Here is a 25,945-nt window from a genome sequence, read left to right as displayed (position 1 = left end):
CCAAATATAATGCAGCACAAACGTTGATTATGGCCCCATAAGATGCTCCATAAAGATATTTGCCCCAATGCTGCACAAACGTTGATTATGGCCCCAAAAGATGCTCCATAAAGATATTTCTGTTATGCTGTAATGTCTATTGTCTGTACAAGTCCCCTCTATAAGTTGTAAAGCGCTGCGGAATATGTTGGCGCTATATAAATAAAAATTATTATTATTATTATTATTATATTTGCCCCATATAGTGCTGCACAAATGTTGATTATGGCCTCATAAGATGCTCCATATAATAATAATAATAATAATAATCTTTATTTATATAGCGCCAACATATTCCGCAGCACTTTACAATTAAGCGGGGACATATACAGACAAATTCAATACAAGTTAAGACAATTTAAACAGTGACATTAGGAGTGAGGTCCCTGCTCGCAAGCTTACAATCTACAAGGAAATAGGGGGACACAATAGGTGAAAAGTGCTCGTTATTTCAGGTCTGGCAATTATAATACATAGGGATTTTCATACAAAGCTGCATGATCCGGTCATCAGCCCGTGTGTTTATCAAGTGCAGTTATCATGTGCATGGAGGGTGTGGAGACAGATGAATAGTAGGGGGCAGATTCAGAATAATATTTGGAAGGAGGGAACAGGACAAAGTTAGTTTACTGAGTAGTTGATGTGGTAGGCTTGTTTGAAGAGATGGGTTTTTAGAGCGCGTTTGAATAGGTCGGGGCTAGGTATCAGCCTGATCGTCTGGGAAAGTGCATTCCAGAGAGCTGGCGCAGCACGAGAGAAGTCTTGTAGACGGAGGTGCGAGGTTCGGATTACGGGGGATGTTAGTCTTAGGTCATTTGTAGAACGGAGGGCACGTGTAGGGCGATAGACAGAGATGAGAGAGGAGATATAAGGCTACGTTCACATTTGCGTTGTGCGCCGCAGCGTCGGCGCCGCAGCGCACAACGCAAACAAAAACGCGGCAAAACGCACGCTAAAACGCTGCATTTTGCGCCGCATGCGTCCTTTTTGGCCGAAACGCTTGCGGCCATGCGGCGCAAAACGCAGCACAACGCATGTCCATGCGCCCCCATGTTAAATATAGGGGCGCATGACGCATGCGGCGCCGCTGCGGCGCCCGACGCTGCGGCGCTGACCGCAAATGTGAACGTAGCCTAAGGCGGTGCAGAACTGTGGAGAGCTTTGTGGGTGAGAGAGATAAGTTTATACTGGACCCTGTAGCGAATGGGTAGCCAGTGTAATGACTGGCACAAGATGGAGGCATCGGTGAAGCGGTTAGACAGAAATATGACCCTGGCTGCCGCATTCAAGATGGATTGGAGAGGAGAACGTTTGGTAAGAGGGAGACCGATCAGAAGAGAGTTGCAGTAGTCCAGACGAGAATGAATAAGAGCAACAGTAAGAGTCTCAGCAGTTTTCAAAGGTGAGAAAAGGTCGGATTCTGGAGATGTTTTTAAGATGCAGGTGACAAGAGCGAGTGAGTGATCGGATATAGGGAGTAACGGAAAGTTTGGTGTCGAATATGACCCCAAGACAGCGGGCATGCTGCTTGGGAGTTATGGTTGAACCCTCCAGGGTAATTTCGATGTTGGGTAGAGAGAGGTTAGTAGAAGGGAGAAACACAAGAAGTTCCGTTTTGGAGAGATTTAGTTTCAGATAGAGGGAGGACATGATGTTAGAGACAGCAGACAGACAATCCTTGGTATTTTGAATTAGGGTAGGGGTGATGACAGGGGAAGAAGTGTATAATTGGGTGTCATCAGCATAGAGATGATACTGGAACCCAAATCTGCTGATTGTTTGTCCAATAGGGGCCGTGTATAGAGAGAAGAGGAGGGACCTGGGACTGAGCCCTGCGGAACCCCGATAGTAAGGGGACGAGGAGAGGAAGAGGAGCCGGCGAAAGATACAGTGAAGGAGTGGTCAGAGAGGTAGGAGGAGAACCAGGAGAGGGCTGTGTCCTTGAGGCCTATGGAGCGGAGCATAGTGAGAAGGAGCTGGTAATCCACAGTGTCAAATGCAGCAGAGAGATCCAGGAGAATCAGCAGAGAGCAATGACCTTTGGATTTAGCTGTTAGTAGGTCATTAGAGACTTTAGTGAGGGCAGTTTCAGTGGAGTGTAAAGAGCGGAAACCAGATTGTAAGGGGTCGAGAAGAGAGTTTTCCAAGAGATAGCGGATTAGACGGGAGTGGACCAAGCGTTCCAGGAGTTTAGAGATGAAGGAAAGGTTAGATACAGGTCTGTAGTTAGCAGTGCAGTTCTGGTCCAGGGATGGCTTTTTAAGTAAAGGGGTTATGATGGCATGTTTAAATGAGGAGGGAAAGATACCTGAAGAAAGAGAGAGGTTAAATATTTAAGTCAGGTGAGTGGTGACCACAGGTGAGAGAGACTGCAGGAGAGGTGAAGGAATGGGGTCACTGTTGCAGGTTGTAGGCCGAGCAGAAGCGAGGAGCTTGGAAACTTCTTCTTCTGAGACAGGCTCAAAGATGTCTAGTGAGCTTGAGGTGTGGCAGGGAAGGGGATCCAGGCACTGAGGAGATTGCGCTGAGATATCCTGATGGATGTGGTTGATTTTTTTCTAGGAAGTAAGTGGCCAGATCCTCACCACTGAGAATGGTGATAGGAGCCTGTACTTTAGGTTTCAGGAGGGAGTTTAAGGTTTCAAAAAGTAGTTTTGGGTTGTTGGATAGTGAGGTGATGAGGGTGGTGAAGTAGGATTGTTTGGCCACATAAAGGGCAGAGTTATAGGTTTTGAGCATGAACTTATAGTGGATGAAGTCTTCTGCCAAGTCTTCTCATTACTGTAATGAGCGGTACCTGTGACCACTCAACGCTGGAAGAAGCTGTCAGTGCCCGGAGACCGGAGATGCAGGGACCGCACAAGGAGCAGGTGAGTATGTTACAGCCGCCGCTCCCCCTCCCCCACCGACCCCCCTGGGACAATGACTCTAGTATAAGCTGAGAGGGGCACTTTCAGCCTAAAAAAATGGGCTGAAAATCTCGGCTTATACACAAGTATATACGGTAATAGCTGTCTAGAAATATCTGAAGGGATGTCACAGTGTAGAACGATCATCATTATTATCATTTGCACATAGAAACACGAGAAGCAATGGAATGAAACTGAAAATGTAATGCCTGCTGCAGCGCAGTAACACCCTGCCTCCACCAGGGGGTGCGGGTGAAGGAAAACAGGTACACTCACAGTGAAACCACAGAGCTGCAGGCAGAATCCACTAGGTGGCGAAAGAGTAGTCAGAAAAAGCGGGTCAGCAACAGAGAGGGAACAAAGTACCAGAGATCACAGCAATACACGTTGTCAGAAACAAGCCAAAGAAGTCAGAGCCGATCGGGAGCAGGAAAGCCAGAGATGCAAGACAGTCAAACAGGTCAGAGGACAAGCCGAGTCAAATACCAAGGGGTCACAGCACGGAGAGCAAATACCACAATGAACGAAATCACAGGGGAACACAGGAACGGGACCTAGGTAAATGGGCAGAGGACAAATCAGGGTATAACGGGTCAGTTGCTCAAGCCAGAGACAGGAACTATAACTGAAACTGCTTGCAGATAACAGCAGACTGAAATAGACAGACCGATCCCAATACTACGAGGCAAGGAAGATTAACCCCTGCATGACAATCCCAGGGAGAGAATAATCAGAAACAAACCCTGGACTGGATCATGACAGAAAGGGAGAAGATACAGATTAGATATTAGAAAAAACGCTTTGACAGTGAGGGTGATCAATGAGTGGAACAGGCTGCCACGAAAGGTGGTGAGTTCTCTTTCAATGGAAGTCTTCATATAGAGGCTGGACAGACATCGTTCTGAGATGGTTTAGGGTATGTTTCCACCGTCAGAATTGCATCAGGACTTGACGCATGTAAAATCTGCACCAAATCTGCACCTGAGGTCACTGGCAGGTCACCTGCGGTTTTGATGCGTTTCTACATGCGTTTTTTTCATGTAGATTTGTGTGTTTTTGTAAGCTAAATAAAGACATACAAAAAAAAGAATTGTGATGTCATTTCTTGTCCAACCTCTTTTTTTTACATACTCCATTAAAGAATAATGTTTACACACACAGATAGATAGACAGATACATCTATAGATAGATAATAGATATAGATAGATATAGATAGATAGATATGATAAATAGATCTATCTATCGTATCTATCTATCGATCTATCGTATCTATCAATATATCTATCTATTATCTATCTATCGTACCTATTATCTATCATCTATCTATCGTTAGATCTATCTAGATAGAAAAAATAGGAACAGCTCCAGACCAAATACCTTATTGCGTGCACGCTTCCCTGACCAACAGTCAAATGGCCTCCCAGACAATAAGCAAAAAAGGGACTATCTATCTCTTATCTATCGATATGTCTATCGATAGATAGCTAGATATATTGATAGATAATAGATAGATATATCGATATATGATAGATAGATAGATACATCTATAGCAATATAATAGATAGATAATAGATAGATCTACAGATAGATAATAGATACAGTAGATAGATATAGATAGATGATAGATAGATAATACCAAACCCGATGTATAGTAATAAACATAATAAAATGGTAATAAAGAGTTAGGCCGGGATCACACATGTGAGAAACTCGGACGAGTCTTGCATCTTAATACCCGGCACTGCCGCCGGTACTCGGGAGCGGAGTGTGCGGCTGCATGTATTTCTAAGCAGCTGAAGCGCTCCGGTCCGAGTGCCGGCGGCAGTGCCAGGTATTGAGGCGAGAGACTCCTGTGAGTTTCTCGCAAGTGTGACCCCAGCCTTAAACACAGTGTCTAATTTTTTAAAAAAATTGAAAAAAAATGGTGTAGGCTCCGGCGCAATTTTCTGCGCCAGAGAGGGAAAGCCAGCGACTAGGGGCCGATGTTTATAGCCTGGGAAGGTGTTAATACCCATTGAGCTTTACTGGCTATTAAAATAGGGGGACCCCCCCAAAAAATGATGTGGGGTCCCCCTATAATGCATATTTATTATAAAGGCTACGCAGACAGTTGTGGGCTGATATTCATAGCCGAGGAAGGGACCATGGATATTGCCCCCCCCCCCCCCGGCTACAAGTACCAGCTCCCAGCTGCCCCAGAAATGGCGCATCTGTAAGATTCGCCAATTCCAGTACTTAGCCTCTCTCTTCCCACTGCCCTGTAGCGGTGGCATATGGGGTTATAAGGGGTTAATGTCACCTTGGTAAGGTGATATTAAGCCGGCTTGGTAATGGAGAGGCGTCAATAAGATACCTACCATTACTAATCCTACAGTTGGTAAAGGGTTAATAAAACACGCACACATGCAGAATAAAGTATTTTAATGAAGTAAAACACCACACAGTTTTGACATCTTTATTGTACGCTCATTCCTGCGACTCCCTCGTTCTCCTGGAAAAAAATAAAAAATAATAAACCAACAGTATACTCCCTGTGTCCGACGTAGTCCATTTAATAACGAGTGTCCCACGACGAGTCCACCTCTGCTACATCTGGATGCCTGACATCCACACATACTAGAGCTTGTAGATGACCACCGGCGTTAACTCTCCAGCGATTACCTACACTGCAGCGTTCTCACAATCAGCTGATCATGAGAACCAGCCTAGTGACCAGAGATAACTTAGCTTACCGTGAGAACTGCCGGGGGTTATCGCGAGAACTGCAGTGGACGCGGACTTCCGGCGGTGGGACAGGTAAGGCTACTTTCACACTAGCGTCGGACGACGCACGACGAATTGCGTCGTTGCGACGTACCGACGCTAGCAGTGAATGCGCCGCACAACGGGGGCAGCGGATGCTGTTTTTCAACGCATCCGCTGCCCCATTGTTAGGTGCGGGGACGGAGTTCCAGCCGCGCATGCTCGGTCGGAAAAGACGGGAACGACGCACCAAAAAACGTTACAAGCAACGTTTTTTGGTGGCGACGGTCAGACGCAACACGACGCAACCGTCGCACGACGGTTGCGATGTGTGGCAATGCGTCGCTAATGCAAGTCAATGGAGAAAAAACGCATCCTGCAAGCACTTTTGCAGGATGCGTTTTTTTCTGCAAAACGACGCATAGCGACATGCAGTGCACGACGCTAGTGTGAAAGTAGCCTTAGACCTTATTTAAATTAGGAGCCATGCGTATTAAGCTGCGTTTACGCAGTTACTACGCATGTGACAAATGTCTATGTCAGTCTATGGCAAATTTACGGTGCAGCGACGGAGCATCGCCGCATTGTAAACAGACATGCTGCGTTCTGGAAAGACACGCCACATGTCCGTTTACGCGGGTCTGACGCAGGCGTCTTTTAACGCATAGTGGAGACGGGATTTCAGGAATTCCGCTCCGCTATGCTGTAACATCTGGACACTGCGTGTTTGACGCTGCGGCTCTACACTGCGTCAAACACGCAGCGTTTCCTGACTGTGGAAACACACCCTTAGTGAATCCTGCTTTGAGCAGGGGGTTGGACACGATGACCGTGGAGGTCCCTTCCAACTCTAACATTCTATAATTCTATAATTCCCCAAAAGTGGTCACTTATGGGTCTGCTGAAAAGCATGCCAATAACTAAGGAACATGTCCACTCTTGTTGGCAATGTTGACCTGGTTCATGTTGAAACAAGTAAAAACTTGCACAACAATATTTCCGTTCCAGTAGTAAAGGGCTCTCTTTGTAATGAAAGGCATCACTCCACACTCCAAGGAGCAGTGTACACAGTATCCAGGAGCTTCAGGCATTATGTTCCTATCTTGATCCATGGTCATTATGTGTGATACAAGCCAGTCCTGCAGAAAAATAGCGCATAAAAAAAAAAGAAAAAAAGGCCACACTTTGCTACAAGCAGAACAACACATCATCATTCATGCAGTATAAATGTATCACTGAGGGAGGAAAAACACAGATAAAATTCCATGACTATTAACTGTTTTGCTGGCATTTGGAGAAAATTTCCAACCGAAAGTGAAGATTCAGCTGGAGGGTAAAAAATATCCAGTTCTCTGCATGAGAGCGCAGACAGGACACCATGGATACTTCATAGAATCAGAAACCTACAGATTGCCGGGCACACAATTTTATACAAAATTGTATAAATTGAGAGTCTGTTTATTCAGTCCATGTGGACTCCATTAGGAGAGGTCTTCACAATTTGGAAAATTTAACAAATAGCTTTGGAGCAAATCTGTTGGAACGTGACTCACAACTGAGTATTCAGTCAGCTGGATTTTGCCAGTTCAGCACCAAAAGAACAAACCATTAAAGACCACTTTCAACTGGAATCACAACTGGTCAACCCCTCACATGGTCCAAAATTTTCTGGATCACAACCAGAAGGGAGAGTGGGCCAATAATTACTCTGGACGGGTGGGAGACCTATTGTAGATGTCTCCGATTGTAAAGAGACATTTTTTGATTACTCCGCTAACTTGTAAACTCATAGGGTCTCATTACACAAAGCACAATAAGGCCGGGGTCACCTGAGCGAATATTCTCTCATCCAGCAGAATCAGAACGAATATGCTAATCTCCCTCTGATCAGAGTTTGATCTGACTTTCTCAGATGAGAAGATGGAGGAAAAAATGTCTTTGTCTTCTCCATTCTGTCAGTCTGTGGAAACTGGACAGCACTCTGATGTCATCTGAGTTCTGATATTTTTTGATGGACCCATAGACTTTCATGGCCGAGTGCGATCCAATTTACAGATGTAAATCCTGCATGCTGCGATTTTTTTTTTCCTCGAACAGACTTGGTCAAATCTGACGTGCACGACCCATAACATTGGTCAGAGCGCAATCCGATGTTTTACACTCGGACCAAAAATACATTCGTCTGCAAGAGTCCTTTAATACAGACATATTTGAGTAAAAAAGAATCCTAGACTCTAAAAAGATAATTAATGCAACTCCAACATTTTTGCAGAAGACTACCTTGAACAGTTTATGTTGTAGCCCGGCAAGGTCAACTAGATGTCGTTACCCAATTCAGGACGTAGTGGGGGTTTTCTGCTTTGAATTTACAGTAGGTCCTAAATGCTCAGAAAAGATGCTATAATAAAAAAAAAACACTTAAAAAAGGGGTAGAATCGGCCCAACTTTTTTAAAAATGGGCCATGCTAAGATATAAAAAAAACCACTACGCAGTACAGTTATCTGTGTTACCCACCGGTCTCTTTGCTTTAGTGACCACTGCAGCCAATCAGCAGTTGATTGACATTAGCAGTCATGTTCCATCTGAGCTGGAACAGACAATCTCCAGCTTCTCTCTCGTTGCTCAGACAAAACTTATCCCAGGTGAGTGGGACAAGCCGCATGTTCGTGTCTTCAACTGTGCAGAATGCACCTTTGATAAAGGCTAAGTAAGCCGAAACGTTTGGATGTTCGCTTCGGCTAAAAAATTCTCTTCAGTTTATCCTTGGCTGTGAAATCCCAGATTTGAATTTGATGAAATAAACCTTTTTTCAATTGCAACCTGACTTCTCTACTTAATGTGTGCCCAAGGTTACTATATGAACATTATTAATTTTTTTCCTTGGTGACACTAACCTCGTTTATTAAGTGTGCAAATCTAGACCTTTACTTCCAGTGGTTATCTCTGTTTCTGACATGAGTGACATGCCAGTGTAAGGAGACTTATAGGCCATGCAATGCTACTATGGGAAATTAAATACAAACTGAAATTGCCTCTACAGAGAGGAAGAAGCAATTTGGTTTGGCATTTAACCTAAGTCATATCGCCAGGCTCGTTAAAGTGTTGATATTCACTTTTAGGATTGCTACTTCCAATAGGTGACACTAGAGTTCAAGACCTTTTCTTCTTTGAAAAGGCAATTTGCATATTTAATTTCCCAGAAGGAACATTGCATGGCCCATAAGTCTCCTTACATTGGCATGCCAGGCATGTCACTCTCCATAAGGAGAGATGTCAGTCAATGACCGGCGCCGGCTACAACATGTGAACATATATATATAAAATATATCTTTATGTGCATCATTTAAGTGACCGTTGCGGCTAAACACCGGCCTGTGCAATACAAGTAAGGGATCATTCACACGTCAGTTTTTCTCGTACGAGTTCTGTCTGTGATTTTTACATATAGAATTTGCACCTATTACAGTCTACAGGACTGTTCACACTGATTTTTGCAGAAAGAGTGATCCGCACAAAATCTCGGAGACTTGATCTGAGGCTCAGAGAAAATTTGTCTATGGGTCCAGGAAAAAAATAAAATAAAAATCAGACAGCACTCGGATGCCATCATGAGCTTGTTATTAGTGATGAGCGAGCATGCTCGGGTGCTAATGGAGTGACTTCGGCGTGCTCAAATAATATGATCGAGTCCCCGCGGCTGCATGTCTCTTCAACAGCCGCAACACACACAGGGATTGCCTGTTTCTTAGGCAATCTGTCATTACCAGGCAAGCTTGACTAGGCAGAACACACCTGTTTTTTTAGTAGAGAGATCAAAATTTTCTCCTGGGGAAACAAAGAATTGGACATGTTGAAATCCGACATGTCCCACCACTCTTTCACACAACAGATGAACAGTCAATACCACTGAAATTGGCAGACACTTATCGACTTTGTGTGGCCACTAGTGATAAGTGCAAGTGCTCGTTACTCGAGGTGCTGGGGTATGTACCGAATAAAATAAATTGGGTAAAAACACAAAAATGCATAAAAAAGCATCAAAATTGTGCATATTTTACGCAGCGTTTTTCTTGCCAACACTTATTTTTGGCTGCAGAAAAATCTACTGGAAATACTCAACGTGTCTACAAACTCTACGACGTAAACATTTGCCACATCTAGGACATTCTGATATGGTAGGTCCTTTTCAGGTGAAGGTCTCCGGGGTGTTCGAACCATTGAGCAGTTGTCTCTTTTGCCCTCTGGTAAGAATTTACATCATCCACCCTGAAGAAAATGTCTGTCTCATTGTTGATAACTTCAACTCAGTCTTAAAAAAACCAACGTTCCTTAGACACCAAAATCAGGAAACCCAGACCAAAACACCGCCCAAGGGCACACAAAGCCTAAAATGGAATGAACATCATCTGTCCGTGACGCCACATTTGTTGATATGAATAATATTTAGACCTCGGCCTACAAAGAGGAAAATCTTACAAGTTTTTGTAAAAACATTGGCATGTGCCACGGCCTACCTAAATCTAGGTTATCAATACAAGAGAGATATTATTCGTGCCTACTGATGCTAGACATCCTCCCAGGAGACCAAAGCTTAACAAACAAACCATGACCTTGGTCCCACCAGATGAACAAAAACACAAAACCAGTCTAAAGTAAAAAAAGATCACCTAATGCGGGAAGAATACTGCAAAAGCTAAACAAAATACCGGACGGATTAAGAGCACTAATCCCAAAATGGCAACTTGGCTTTTGAGTTGTCTCCATAGAGTGATGGTAACCTTATTTGCTCATCTTAAAACCTTTGTCCTGTTTTCTGTCAATGTCAATACAAATAGATCAAGATGCCCGGGAGGTCACCTGATACTGGTAGGAAGCTTGGTAGATAAAAGGTCACATGTAAGTGGATGTGTAAGAAAACATAGAATACATAAAAATCCAAACATCCCTATAAAAATAAAACCTAAAACTTGTAAAAAATAACAAATATTTTTTAAAATATCGGAGGAGGGAGAAAAAATTAAAAGTATTTTGTCAGGACGGTTTACGGTTGTATGGGTTAAGACAATAAAAATGATACCAGTTTTGTAGTAATCCGATGTGCCAGAGCTCAGAAATGAAGCACTGAAGCCTCATCCAAATTAACCTGGAAGTGCACTGGGGAGTGTCAATCAAAGTGCACAGATACCCCCAGTGCACTTCTAGACTAATTTGCATGTGGCTTCAAAACTTGATTTCTCAGCACTGACACATTGGACTTCTACACGACAGATGTCTGTCATTCTTATTGTTGTACTAAGATCTAAGCAGACATACTAGATTCAACAGTAAAATCATCCCGGCAGGTTCTTTTAAGGTTCTCCCAATTAGCTTGAATGAACCCCTATAATTTCAGACACAATCATACTTTCATGAGCCTGCTTGAGCTTATAAAGGGGTCCTCGGGACCCCCTTTATCAATCGTTATATCCTAGTAAGACACAGACCTGGGGTGTCCACAGCACAACCCTTTTCAGGGGGTAGTCTAACCAAAGACATTCATAACATACCAATAGAATATCGATCTACGGACTCCTATGTAGCTGAAGTTCCTTCGTCCAGACTTTACACCACAAGTCAGTGACCTCGTGAAATAGAAGATGCCAAAGGGGGTGCCGACCTTGAGAATGAAGTCCATTGGGGATATGGAAAAGGCCAAAGAACCCAATAAACCTCTCTTCGGCTTCTTCTGCCATTGGTGGCAACCTTGTATTGGACAGCAAGAGTCTCAGGAACCTGGTTCTTCCACTTGGTGGAGTTTCATGCCTACTCTGAGGCATTTTTGGTCGGAATGTCTTTGTGGGGGAATACATCTTTAATGTTTGCAGTACATATTAAACTATAAATGGTGAAAAAAATGTACATAAATTGATTTTTGCGTATATTTCATTATATTTTGCCTGAAAGGGTTAGTCTAATTTTTTGGCCATAAACAACTTACGGTATTTGTTCTTGAAATTCTCTTCCTTCATTTATACCAGTCATCTACTATATAATTGTCTAAGGGTACTTCCGTCTGTCCTTCTGTCTGTCACCGTTATTCGTTCGCTGATTGGTCTCGGCAGCTGCCTGTCATGGCTGCCGCGACCAATCAGCGACGCGCACAGTCCAGAAAAAAATGGCCGCTTACTCCCCGCACTCACTGCGCCCGCATACACCGCTCACACAGGGTTAATGCAGGCGGTAACGGACCGCGTTATGCCGCGGGTAACGCACTCCGTTACCGCTGCTATTAGCCCTGTGTGTCCCCAACTTTGTACTATTGACGCTGCCTATGCGGCATCAATAGTACAAAATGTAATGTTAAAAATAATAAATAAAAAAAAAAAAACCGCTATACTCACCCTCTGCCGCCTTTCTCGCTCCTCGCCACGCTCCCCGGACCGCTTCATTACAAGCGTCAGCTTGCGGTGTGGTCCCGTCCCAGGGCTGGTGTGCTGCAAGGACCTGCCGTGACGTCACGGTCATGTGACCGTGACGTCTTCATAGGTCCTGCTCCCACCAGCCCTGGCACTTGCAATGGAACTCGGCTTCAGGAAAATGGCCGCCGCGATCTCGATCTGCGCACGCGCAGCATGCAGCGGCCATTTTCCTGAAGCCGACCACTACCATCTGCACAGGATCCCAGGAAGAGAAGAGGCAGGACGCAGAGGAGCAGCGACAAGAATGGTGAGTATGATACACTACAAGGGGCCCTCGGATCGATAGGTGAGTATGTTTATTTTTTATTTTTTGGCCCTATACGTGCCTCGGTAATATACTACGTCACTGGGCAATATCCTACGTGGCTCTGCTGTGTACTACTTGGCTGGGCAATATACTACGTGGCTGGGCAATATACTACAAGGCTGGGCAATATACTACGTAGCTGCGCAATATCCTACATCGCTGTGCTGTATACTATGTAGCTGGGCAATATACTACGTGGCAGGGCAATATACTACGTGACTGGGCAATATACTACGTGGACATACATACTCTAGAATACCCGATGCATTAGTATCGGGCCACCATCTAGTTTTTGTATAACTGGTTACAAATTGTTGTCCAGGGGACCCGGCTACTGCTGTTTCCTAGCAGCGGTGGCCAAATAGGAGCATTTACAAGCTCTTTCCTATTGAGCTTGTAAATCCTGCTCTAACGCTGGCCGGGATCTCTGTAGAGCACTGTTAGCTCATGATCCCGGCCAGCCGCAGTGACACCGTACTTCTCCAATGCTGCCTCATATAGCTCTACCGGGAGCGCCATTTCTAGATCTTAGTTTTTGTTGAGTTTTTTTTACAATGCGTAATTTAGAAAAAAAAACGCTAGTAATCTAGTGCAGAAAATCAGCAACATCAAAAACTCACCAAAATCTCATTGTGTGAACATAGCCTAATACTGACCATGTGGCTGTGGTCCCCTTCGCTCTGGATCCATACCAAAACTGTCCAAATGGACAGTCAGCACGGACTGCACAGTGTAGGGGATAGGATTTTATCTATACCACACTTTTATATAAAGTTCCAAAAAAACAAAACATTTATTTTTCTATGAAGTATTTGGAGACCGAAAATTCCGATAGAATTCTACTCATTTTCTTAATGTTTTAGGCCCATTGCAAGTAAAATATTTGCGCTGCAGGTTTTTTTTTTAAATGGAAAACTACGAAAGCGCCGTCTATTCACGATGTCTTCTGCTATAATAAACCTCCATCCGTCACCATTGTCAGACTGTCACTTATCTGCAGCACAAAACGACGGAATTACACAACTTTTAACTGAAAATCTGTCAATCAGTTATCAAGCGTTTACCAAAAAGCTTCATTTATAGGAGGGATTGCGGCTCCATTCGTAAAGGGTTATTTGGTTAGATCACAAAAATCATCACAATGTTTTTAATTAGAATTTTTTAAATAATATGTCACCAAGATTTTTTTTGTTCTTGATGGTACATTTTTACATTTTACAACTACTGATATGGCTGTCTCCCTATAAAAGAAAAAAAAAATTATATATATATATATATATATAAGTATATACAGTGGGGCAAAAAAGTATTTAGTCAGTCAGCAATAGTGCAAGTTCCACCACTTAAAAAGATGAGAGGCGTCTGTAATTTACATCATAGGTAGACCTCAACTATGGGAGACAAACTGAGAAAAAAAAATCCAAAAAATCCAGAAAATCACATTGTCTGTTTTTTTATCATTTTATTTGCATATTATGGTGGAAAATAAGTATTTGGTCAGAAACAAAATTTAATCTCAATACTTTGTAATATATCCTTTGTTGGCAATGACAGAGGTCAAACGTTTTCTGTAAGTCTTCACAAGGTTGCCACACACTGTTGTTGGTATGTTGGCCCATTCCTCCATGCAGATCTCCTCTAGAGCAGTGATGTTTTTGGCTTTTCGCTTGGCAACACGGACTTTCAACTCCCTCCAAAGGTTTTCTATAGGGTTGAGATCTGGAGACTGGCTAGGCCACTCCAGGACCTTGAAATGCTTCTTACGAAGCCACTCCTTCGTTGCCCTGGCGGTGTGCTTTGGATCATTGTCATGTTGAAAGACCCAGCCACTTTTCATCTTCAATGCCCTTGCTGATGGAAGGAGGTTTGCACTCAAAATCTCACGATACATGGCCCCATTCATTCTTTCATGTACCCGGATCAGTCGTCCTGGCCCCTTTACAGAGAAACAGCCCCAAAGCATGATGTTTCCACCACCATGCTTTACAGTAGGTATGGTGTTTGATGGATGCAACTCAGTATTCTTTTTCCTCCAAACACGACAAGTTGTGTTTCTACCAAACAGTTCCAGTTTGGTTTCATCAGACCATAGGACATTCTCCCAAAACTGCTCTGGATCATCCAAATGCTCTCTAGCAAACTTCAGACGGGCCCGGACATGTACTGGCTTAAGCAGTGGGACACGTCTGGCACTGCAGGATCTGAGTCCATGGTGGCGTAGTGTTTTACTTATGGTAGGCCTTGTTACATTGGTCCCAGCTCTCTGCAGTTCATTCACTAGGTCCCCCCGCGTGGTTCTGGGATTTTTGCTCACCGTTCCTGTGATCATTCTGACCCCACGGGGTGGGATTTTGCATGGAGCCCCAGATCGAGGGAGATTATCAGTGGTCTTGAATGTCTTCCATTTTCTAATTATTGCTCCCACTGTTGATTTCTTCACTCCAAGCTGGTTGGCTATTGCAGATTCAGTCTTCCCAGCCTGGTGCAGGGCTACAATTTTGTTTCTGGTGTCCTTTGACAGCTCTTTGGTCTTCACCATAGTGGAGTTTGCAGTCACACTGTTTGAGGGTGTGCACAGGTGTCTTTTTATACTGATAAGTTTAAACAGGTGCCATTACTACAGGTAATGAGTGGAGGAAAGAGGAGACTCTTAAAGAAGAAGTTACAGGTCTGTGAGAGCCAGAAATCTTGATTGTTTGTTTCTGACCAAATACTTATTTTCCACCATAATATGCAAATAAAATGATAAAAAAACAGACAATGTGATTTTCTGGATTTTTATTTCTCAGTTTGTCTCCCATAGTTGAGGTCTACCTATGATGTAAATTACAGACGCCTCTCATCTTTTTAAGTGGTGGAACTTGCACTATTGCTGACTGACTAAATACTTTTTTGCCCCACTGTATATATATGCATACTGTATATCTATACAGGTCCTTCTCAAAAAATTAGCATATAGTGTTAAATTTCATTATTTACCATAATGTAATGATTACAATTAAACTTTCATATATTATAGATTCATTATCCACCAACTGAAATTTGTCAGGTCTTTTATTGTTTTAATACTGATGATTTTGGCATACAACTCCTGATAACCCAAAAAACCTGTCTCAATAAATTAGCATATCAAGAAAAGGTTCTCTAAATGACCTATTACCCTAATCTTCTGAATCAACTAATTAACTCTAAACACATGCAAAAGATACCCGAGGCTTTTAAAAACTCCCTGCCTGGTTCATTACTCAAAACCCCCATCATGGGTAAGACTAGCGACCTGACAGATGTCAAGAAGGCCATCATTGACACCCTCAAGCAAGAGGGTAAGACCCAGAAAGAAATTTCTCAACAAATAGGCTGTTCCCAGAGTGCTGTATCAAGGCACCTCAATGGTAAGTCTGTTGGAAGGAAACAATGTGGCAGAAAACGCTGTACAACGAGAAGAGGTGACCGGACCCTGAGGAAGATTGTGGAGAAGGACCGATTCCAGACCTTGGGGAACCTGAGGAAGCAGTGGACTGAGTCTGGTGTGGAAACATCCAGAGCCACCGTGCACAGGCGTGTGCAGGAAATGGGCTACAGGTGCCGCATTCCCCAGGTAAAGCCACTTTTGAACCATAAACAGCGGCAGAAGCGCCTGACCTGGGCTACAGAGAAGCAGCACTGGACTGTTGCTAAGTGGTCCCAAGTACTTTTTTCTGATGAAAGCAAATTTTGCATGTCATTCGGAAATCAAGGTGCCAGAGTCTGGAGGAAGACTGGGGAGAAGGAAATGCCAAAATGCCTGAAGTCCAGTGTCAAGTACCCACAGTCAGTGATGGTGTGGGGTGCCATGTCAGCTGCTGGTGTTGGTCCACTGTGTTTCATCAAGGGCAGGGTCAATGCAGCTAGCTATCAGGAGATTTTGGAGCACTTCATGCTTCCATCGGCTGAAATGCTTTATGGAGATGAAGATTTCATTTTTCAGCACGACCTGGCACCTGCTCACAGTGCCAAAACCACTGGTAAATGGTTTACTGACCATGGTATTACTGTGCTCAATTGGCCTGCCAACTCTCCTGACCTGAACCCCATAGAGAATCTGTGGGATATTGTGAAGAGAAAGTTGAGAGACGCAAGACCCAACACTCTGGATGAGCTTAAGGCCGCTATTGAAGCATCCTGGGCCTCCATAACATCTCAGCAGTGTCACAGGCTGATTGCCTCCATGCCACGCCGCATTGAAGCAGTCATTTCTGCCAAAGGATTCCCGACCAAGTATTGAGTGCATAACTGAACATTATTATTTGATGGTTTTTTTGTTTGGTATTAAAAAACACTTTTATTTGATTGGTCGGGTGAAATATGCTAATTTATTGAGACAGGTTTTTTGGGTTATCAGGAGTTGTATGCCAAAATCATCAGTATTAAAACAATAAAAGACCTGACAAATTTCAGTTGGTGGATAATGAATCTATAATATATGAAAGTTTAATTGTAATCATTACATTATGGTAAATAATGAAATTTAACACTATATGCTAATTTTTTGAGAAGGACCTGTATATATATACATATATATTGCTCTCCAATGGACCTGCCATGAGAAAAGCCACATGCAAATCAGTATTGAAGTGCACTGGGGGCGTGGCAATGCATTTGAACTGCTTCCTTTAAGTGCACTGACCCACCTCTAGTGCACTTCAATAATGATATGCCTGTGGCTTCTATATTCGCTTTCTTATGACTGGCACAACGGGTTTTAATTTTACTGTGATGACAAGCGCCTATACAGCCGCACCACTACTTCCAAATAAAGCAACGTGCTGACAGGTTCCCTTTAAAATCTATATATTTTTTCTAATATATTTTCAGATTGCATATATTTTCTTTTTTACAGATAGTTGGAGAGTGTTGTGGGCATGCTCTAAGATCAGTGCAGAGGTCACTGTACAGGGAAGAGGAGGAGAAGGTGAGCTGTGATCATCAGCAATTGTGCTGTCAGTGTAATAATCCTGTCTGTGATAAGTTACCGTATGTCGAAAGAACAAGGAGTGTCAGATTATCGTGGCCAAAAAAAATTAAGAAATATATATATTTTTTCTCTTCGTTTCTTTAATGTAGGGTGTTTTTTTTGCAAAATATGTGTAGATACAGGTGCTTCTCACAAAATTAAAACATCATCAAAAAGGTAATTTATTTCAGTTCTTCAATACAAAAAGTGAAGCTCATATATTATATAGAGTCATTACACACAGAGTGATCTATTTCACGTGTTTTTTTCTGTTAATGTTGATGATTATGGCTTACAGCCAATGAAAACCCAAAAGTCATTATCTCAGTAAATTAGAATACTTTATAACACCAGCTTGAAAAATGATTTTAAAATCTGAAATGTTGGCCTACTGAAATGTATGTTCAGTAAATGCAGTCAATACTTGGTCGGGGGATACTTTTGCATCAATTACTGCATCAATGCGGCGTGACATGGAGGCGATCAGCCTGTGGCACTGCTGAGGGGTTATGGAAGCCCAGGTTGCTTTGATAGCAGCCTTCAGCTCGTCTGCATTGTTGGGTCTGGTGTCCCTCATCTTCCTCTTGACAATACACCATAGATTCTCTATGGGGTTAAGGTCAGGCGAGTTTGCTGCCAATCAGACTGCTGTTCTATTACATGGCAGAAAACTGCTGAAAGATTCCCGTTAAGAAATATAGATGAAGAGATGTGCAGGGAGGCTATGGTCCATTCTAATAGGTATTTTCTAGGATGTACAGGATCCTGTCTGCAAGAACCAGCACCACAACTGTTCTCAGGTTGAATTTAGTAGTGCAGCTCAGATCAAGTGAAATGAATGGGGCTCCTCCATGTTTTTCCAGTCCAGTACAAACTATTTACAGAACTATAAAAAAAAAATTGGATGTAACTCAGCTTTAAAAATTATATGGAATTTAGGCAGAAAAAGCGCTGTTTTTGTTAAGCGTTTGTGTCTGGCATTGCAATACAATCTTATTTTAGTGAGTGCTGCAATAACTGAACGTGGACGCCGGGCCTTCCTCTCTGCTCTTGCCCTTTAGGCTGTATGCACAAGTTCAGGATTTTTCGCTATAAAAACGCGATAAAACCGAAAAAAAAACCCGCATACATTAAGCATCCTATTTATTAGAATGCAATCCGCAATTTTTGTGCACGTTACGTTTTTTTCCGCGGTGGAATCGCATGGAAAAAAAGCAGCATGTTCATTCTTTGAGCAGAATCGGCGGGATTCCGCACACATAGGAATGCATTGATCCGCTTACTTCCCGCATGTGGCTATGCCCACCATGCAGGAAGTAAGCGGATCATGTGCGGTTGGTACCCAGGGTGGAGGAGAGGAGACTCCTCCAGGCCCTGGGAACCATATAATTGTAAAAAAAAGAATTAAAATAAAAAAAAATCATGATATTCTCACCTTCCGGCGTCCCTCGGCAGTCTTCCCGCTCCCGATGCTCCCGTTCGCATTGCGAAAATGACCTGTGATGACGTAGCGGTCTCGCGTGATGCTACGTCATCTGGGGTCATTGCCGCGAGGCATTATTGGGAACGGGAGCATCGCGAGGAAATGGAAGCCTGCCGGGGGAATATCATGATTTTTTATTTTTTTTTTAGCGTTCTATCTTTTTACTATTGATGCGGCATAGGCAGCATCAATAGTAAAAAGTTGGTCACACTTGTCAAACACTATGTTTGACAAGTGTGACCAACCTGTCAATCATTTTTTTAAGCGATGCTACAGATCGCTTGGAAAACGCTAGCATTCTGAAAGCTAATTACGCTTGTAAAACGCTAGTGTTTAGCGGGAATACGCATGCCAATTCCGCATGCGATATACTCACGGCAGGAGTTGCGGAATTGCCGTGGAAATTTCCACAGCAATTCTGCAACGTGTGCGCTTAGCCTTAAGTATGCAGTATACACTGTAGCTCTGGTAATCTATTCATGAACAAGGGAGAACAGGATGAGCACAGCTAGGAGGAGTGTGCAGCACTGCATGGAAATGTCATTGTCACCAGTAAGTCACTTAATATAAAGAGCTCTACTATGCCAAGATGGTAAAATAACTACCGTATTTGGTTCTGTTTCAAGGTCAGTGTTAAAAGTTATAGAATTTTCCATTCTTTGATTTTCAATACCTCTGTTCACTGGTTTTCAATAGGAACCTTCATAATTTGCTTCCGTAAGGGAAAATAAATTTTAAAAAGAAAATCAGTGGTTTGATGGCAGTCCGCCCCCTTCTCAGTCTACGCATCAGCTGTGATGAGAAGGGGGCTGGCTTAGCGACTGACATTACCAGTTAACTTGTTGTCCCTTTTATCTGGTCACTTGCTGGCATAAGAAATGATGTCCTGTGTCGAGCTTAGGTTCAAAAGCCAAGAGTTTGGGAGCAGGAAAAGGGTTACCAGATTTAGTAGAATTAGGGTACCGTCACACATTGAAATTTCCATCGCTACGACGTTACGATTCGTGACGTTCTAGCGATATCGTTACGATATCGCTGTGTCTGACACGCTACTGCGATCAGACACCCTGCTGAGAATCGTACGTCGTAGCAGATCGTTTGGAACTTTCTTTCGTCACTTGATCACCCGCTGACATCGCTGGATCGTTGTGTGTGACAGCGATCCAGCGATGTCTTCGCTTGTAACCAGGGTAAACATCGGGTAACTAAGCGCAGGGCCGCGCTTAGTAACCCGATGTTTACCGTGGTTACCAGCGTAAACGTAAAAAAACAAGCCGTACATACTCACCCGTCGGTGTCCTTCAGGTCCCTTGCCGTCTGCTTCCTGCTCTGAGTGCCGGCCGGAAAGTGAGAGCAGAGCGCAGCGGTGCTGTGATCTGCTCTCACTGTACGGCTGCACTCAGAGCAGGAAGCAGACGGCAAGGGACCTGAAGGACACCGACGGGTGAGTATGTACTGTTTGTTTTTTTACGTTTACGCTGGTAACCAGGGTAAACATCGGGTTACTAAGCGCGGCCCTGCGCTTAGTTACCCGATGTTTACCCTGGTTACCTGGGGACTTCGGCATCGCTCCAGCGTCGTGATTGCAACGTGTGACCGCAGTCTACGACGCTGGAGCGATGATTATACGACGCTGCGACGTCACGAATCGTGCCGTCGCAGCGATGAAAATTTCAATGTGTGACGGTACCCTTAGGGCCCCTTCACACTGTGCAATCAAAGTCTGAACGAGCGTTCGATTTGTGACGTTTATCCGTCCTCGTTCCGAGGTTGCAAAGTGTGACATGGCGTTACGATCTGCGACGCAGCCCAGCATCGTACGATGTGAAAGAAAGAGCAGAACTTTCTTTCGTCGTAAATGTCTCGCTGTGGCGGTCGAAATCGTAGTATGTGACGGCGGTCATACGAGCTCGTAATGCGACTACGTGGGTTGGGCTTCCGCATACCTGTCTCCTGATTGGGCGTGACGTTTTAGCACGCCCATGCTGGTAATACGTCACGCTCGGAGTCGTAGGACTATGGCGGTGTGAAGGGTAGCGTACGATTGCGACGCGTGACGTTCACATCGCAACTACGTCAGAAAAAGCGTTAACATCGTAGAGTGTGACCGCTGGCTACGAGCTCGTACTGCGATGTCGAATATGACGCAAATGCGTCGTAATCGTAGCAGAATCGACCAGTGTGAAGGGGCCCTTACATGAGTTAGATAACTTACTATTTACAGCTGATAAACACCCCTTTAATGTATTTTCCTGTATGATACGTCTATGGAAAATCCATATATAGAGAATATCTATAAGATCCCAAAGCAAAACTTACAACAGGATCCTCAACTATCAACGGGCTTTAAAATGGTTGTCCACTACTTTTTCATTGATGACCTATCCTTAGGATAGATCATCAATGTCTGATCGGGAAGGGGTGCAGGGTGTCGGACCCCACCAATCACACATTGATGACCTATCCTTAATGAAAATGTTGTGGACATTCTCTTTAAGGCTTTTCATGTTGGAAATATTCTGCACCCATTAAGCAAGATAGGTTTATTGCATTTTTTCAAAAATAAGCAGTGTAAAAACAAATTACGGTATCAAAATCTCATGGTGGGAACATAGACTTCCATGAGGGACCTTTTGACCCTCCCTAGGCTCTAGGACAAATGCTACAAGGTGCGCCCACTAACATTATGCACCTTTAGGCTATGTGCACACGTTGCGGATTAGGCTTAGGATTTTTTGGTGCGGATTCTTCATCTCTTGGCAGAAAACGCTAGTGCGGATTTGACTCGTTTTTTGTGCGGATTTGCTGCGGATTTACTGCGTTTTTTTACCCCTGCGGATTTCTATAATGGAATGGGTACAAAAACGCTGCAGATCCGCACAAAAGAAGTGACATGCTACTTCTTTTAATCTGCAGCGTTTCCGCACGGAATTTTCCGCACCATGTGCACAGCATTTTTTTTTACCACTGATGTACTGTAAATCACTTGCGGAGTGATGAGTAGTGATGAGGGAGCATGCTTGGGTAAGGTGTTATCTGAGCATGCTCGTGTGCTAGCCGAGTGACTTCGGCAGGCTCGAAAAATAGGTTCAAGTCCCCGCGGCTGCACGTCTCGCGGCTGTTCGACAGACGTAACACATGCAGGGATTGCCTAACAAACAGGGAATCCCTGCATTTGTTGCCGATGTTGATCAGCCATGAGACATGCAGCCGTGGGGACTCGGACACAGAGTATCTTCGGTAATACTATTAGCACACAAGCATGTCCAATACTGATGTAAAATACGGAGGCTGGGTTTCCTTTTTTGCGGATTTGGTGCGGATTTTTCCCACGTACGGTATTAGCCAAGTGGATGATTTTTAACGTTCCTCTCGTCCACATGCCTCGCTTTTTTGGTGCGGATTCAGCTCGGGAATAAGCCTTTGTTGCATTATTTAAACCCGCAGTGACCCGTCTACTTCTGCTGTGATAAAAAGTACCGTATCTTTTTTTCGGTGCGGATTTTAGGGTATGTTCACACGTTGCAGATTCCACTGCGGATTTTTCCGCAGCGGATTTGCAAAAACCGCAGTGCAAAACCGCGGTGGTTTTCACTGCGGTTTTTTGTGCGGTTTCTACTGCGGATTCCACTGCGGTTTTCCAACTGCACTTTCCTATTGGTGCAGGTGGAAAACCGCTGCGGAATCCGCAGAAAGAATTGACATGCTACTTCTTTTTTTCCGCAGAAAATCCGCGCGGATTTTCCAGCGGAAAAACGCAAAGTGGGCACAGCGGTTTTTGTTTTCCATAGGGTTACATTGTACTGTACCCTGCATGGAAAACGGCTGCGGATCCGCAGCAAAAACCGCAACGTGTGAACATGGCCTTACTCTTTCATTTCAATGGTAACCCGCATTTTTTATGAGTTTTAGGGGAAAAGTCGGACACGTAAAAGCACATAAATGCGGAAAATACATGCGGATTTTAGGTACAGAAATGATATGGATTTCAGTTTCGAAATCTGCACCGAACACACAAAATGTGAACCTGGTCATAGTGGACATATCACACCATTACTCAGGGGGCGAAGGAGATGGCCGACTATGTGACCACCATATTGGTTTATCAGAGATACAATCAATGAATGAATGAATGAATGAATGTATATATATATCAAAATGTATCCAAAAATTATCCTTATCTCAAAATGTATTAAAAAATCACCCCACTGTTCCATAATATCAGTCGCCTCTTTTCTCTGGCGACGCTGCCGATCCTTATTGGCATAAAGTATCATAAATCATTGCCGTCCTCCGTGACATATGGTGATTACGGACGCCTGACTCTCCAAGATGCAATCAAAGATCAACAAAATGGGATAGATCGGTCAGATAGGAATGTGTTTATCCGCAGGGAGCCGCTCTGGTAATAACTCTAATTCCGATCAAGTTCCTAGAATAAATCACACGCGCCTATGACAAAGTAAGCTCTGCTACATCTGACAAATCCAGCTCTGCTATATCTGACTCCACGGTATATTGCGTTCCTCTACAGCCCCAAATATAATCCCCCGGCAATGAGGGCGAGCGATGGCCCCTCTTACACAGCCCAGCCATGGATCCCCTACACACAGCCCCCGTTCTTCTCTTTGTGCCGCTGCTCTGCGACAAGAGGTCTCAGCTGCCAAACTTGTCATCCGTGAGTGGCCTTTATGTACTGCAGCATTTGGCAATTACACTTAGACTCCATTATACTTCCTGTAGAAAGTACAGCTCCGTCCCTTTGTCCTGATTGCAAATAACCGTCGCGTCGTTTCCTTCTCACGTGTCAACAATTATTATTATTATTTTGTTATTATCACGATGTAGCAGAGTTAATTCCGCCGTAAGATATTGCATTCGTATGTACAGACGCAGATAATATCTCCATGACCGGTTACAAACGGACCCACTCGGCACTGCTACATCTGCGGAAATCTTCTACACGATGGACGGGACACTGATAGACGCATGGTATCGGGAGGACATGAGGACGGTACACATGTCACACACATGAGGAGAGTCTGACTGCAGAGCGGAGCGGGGGGCTCACTGCAGCGCCAGCATCCTGCAGAGGACGGGGGAAAAGGGGGCACCACTGAGCTGACTGCCAGGAGCTCGTCTCCAATCTACACACACAGACCAAGGGCTTTCTAACAAATAACCTTAAACATTGTCCAGAGGTCATTGTCATCGTCTCTGCCCTTCGAGACAGAGAAAAACATGGAACGGCTGATGTGTGTGACCGCCGGGCGGAACTATGGAAGGATTCTTCATTTACAGACTAAGAAGATTGTGCCGATTTAGGGATTTTGCCGGATAAGTAGGAAAAATACTTCCAAAGATGATGGAAAGACAAACATGATAGATAGATAGATAGATAGATAGATAGATAGATAGATAGATAGATAGATAGATGTAAAGCAGCACAGATCCCTATGGATGGTGAGTGCAAGCCTCTATGGGTTTTTTTTAAAGGGGGGGGAATGTGGGGAGGGGGCCAAAAACCTTTTACAGTATACACCAAAATGCCCTGTATATAGGGCCGAAAAATCACACTGGACTATACATAGATATATAGATAATATTATATCTATCCCATGAATAGATAAAGAGATAGATAGATAGATAGATAGATAGATAGATAGATAGGGGCAATCCTTTAGATTTTTAACAAAACCCTTCACAGCACACACCAAATACGTCCAGTGTACAGAGAGAATTGGGACTGGATTATAGAGGACATAGATAGTACATATTAGATAGATATGAATAGTCCGGTACACATCATTAGCATTGCAGATCTATTACTGTATCCGTTTACGATGCCACATAGCCATCTGCAGCCTTTATTTCCTACCGGATCATTAATAGCCACATAATACGGTTATAATCTCCAGACAACGATTATAAAGCCATTGTTCCGTCATCTGACAACACAAGTACGTACATGAAAAATAATAAAAAGGCATTCGCGTTGCGGCACCAGGCACGTGCGTCCATGCACCATTCATACGTTAAGAAAGCGGATGAGCCGCGTGTCAGACGCAGGGCTAACACGGCGATGACCTTGGCTAGTCACATACGTGTGCGTCCCGTAGAACAGACGGTCCCATTACAGGACTCCCTGCAGCAACATGAAGGGTGCAGGTGACACAGTGCACGCCGCACTGCTATACACCGCGTATACTGTACGGATGGGATGAGGCGGAGTATGGACGTGTGCATACAATGGGATCATTGGGGGCTGCGGACCCTGTGCCACCCCATGCAATGTCCACCATTGACATGGTGACAAATCCCCCTCAAAAATGCTCTCCCCATAGGGAGCCATGCTCCTCCTATCTGCAATGTGCATTCCATACAGCAGCAGCCTATGCACTGATGATGATGATGGTGATGATGAGGAGGATGATGGGGGGGATGAATGACACTTACATAAGGAGCAATGCAGATGGACACACAGGTCAGAGCCCTCTGGTCTCCGGGCTTGCAGGGGGTGCAGCTGGCAGTCAGGAGGCTGGTGCCGGCCGTGCTCGCCCGTAGCTGGCGGTAATTCCCTCCTGCTCGGCGCCTGCTCTCCGCGCTTGCTCCGCTCTGTGCTGCAGAATTGGGAATCCCGGACAAAATCAAGGCTCCGTGGAGCCGCAGTGCGCAGGCGCGGTGAGCAGCAGCAGCAGCAGCAGCGGTGGTGGCTGCAGCCTCCCTCCTCCTCCTCCTCTCCTCTGTCTACACTTTCCTCCACTCCTTGTATTCTGTCCTCCCTCCGCCTTTACGTCCTGCCTTCTGTGTTACCTGCTCAGTAGCTGCATTAATACTAAATCCATACATTGTGCACCATCATGTTTATAGAGGAGCTTGGACCCCCCCCCCCCCCCCCAGTGCTCTTGAAGAACCAGCGGCTAAAAAAAAAATCAAAACATTACCTTTCCATTATCTAGACACCAGTCCTCTCAGGGTTTTTTTTTTTTAGTTGTTTCTGAGCTGATCCGCTT

At 44.2% G+C, this 25,945-nt stretch overlaps 1 protein-coding gene across 1 annotated transcript in view; it reads right to left on the bottom strand.

Annotated features, from left to right (window-relative positions):
* Nucleotides 1-25,581, bottom strand: part of VSNL1 (visinin like 1) — a 182,168-nt gene extending 156,587 nt beyond the window's left edge. The window contains exon 1 of the mRNA XM_077291464.1: nucleotides 25,389-25,581. The gene's annotated coding sequence lies outside the window, so the exon portion shown is untranslated. The remainder of the gene's footprint in view (nucleotides 1-25,388) is intronic.
* Between the last annotated feature and the right edge of the window lie 364 nt (nucleotides 25,582-25,945).

This window comes from Ranitomeya variabilis, chromosome 2 (assembly GCF_051348905.1).
Source record: "Ranitomeya variabilis isolate aRanVar5 chromosome 2, aRanVar5.hap1, whole genome shotgun sequence".
In the NCBI taxonomy this organism is placed as follows: Eukaryota; Metazoa; Chordata; class Amphibia; order Anura; family Dendrobatidae; genus Ranitomeya; species Ranitomeya variabilis.
Note: the sequence above shows the minus strand (reverse complement) of the source record. Positions and strands in the feature narration are given on the sequence as shown.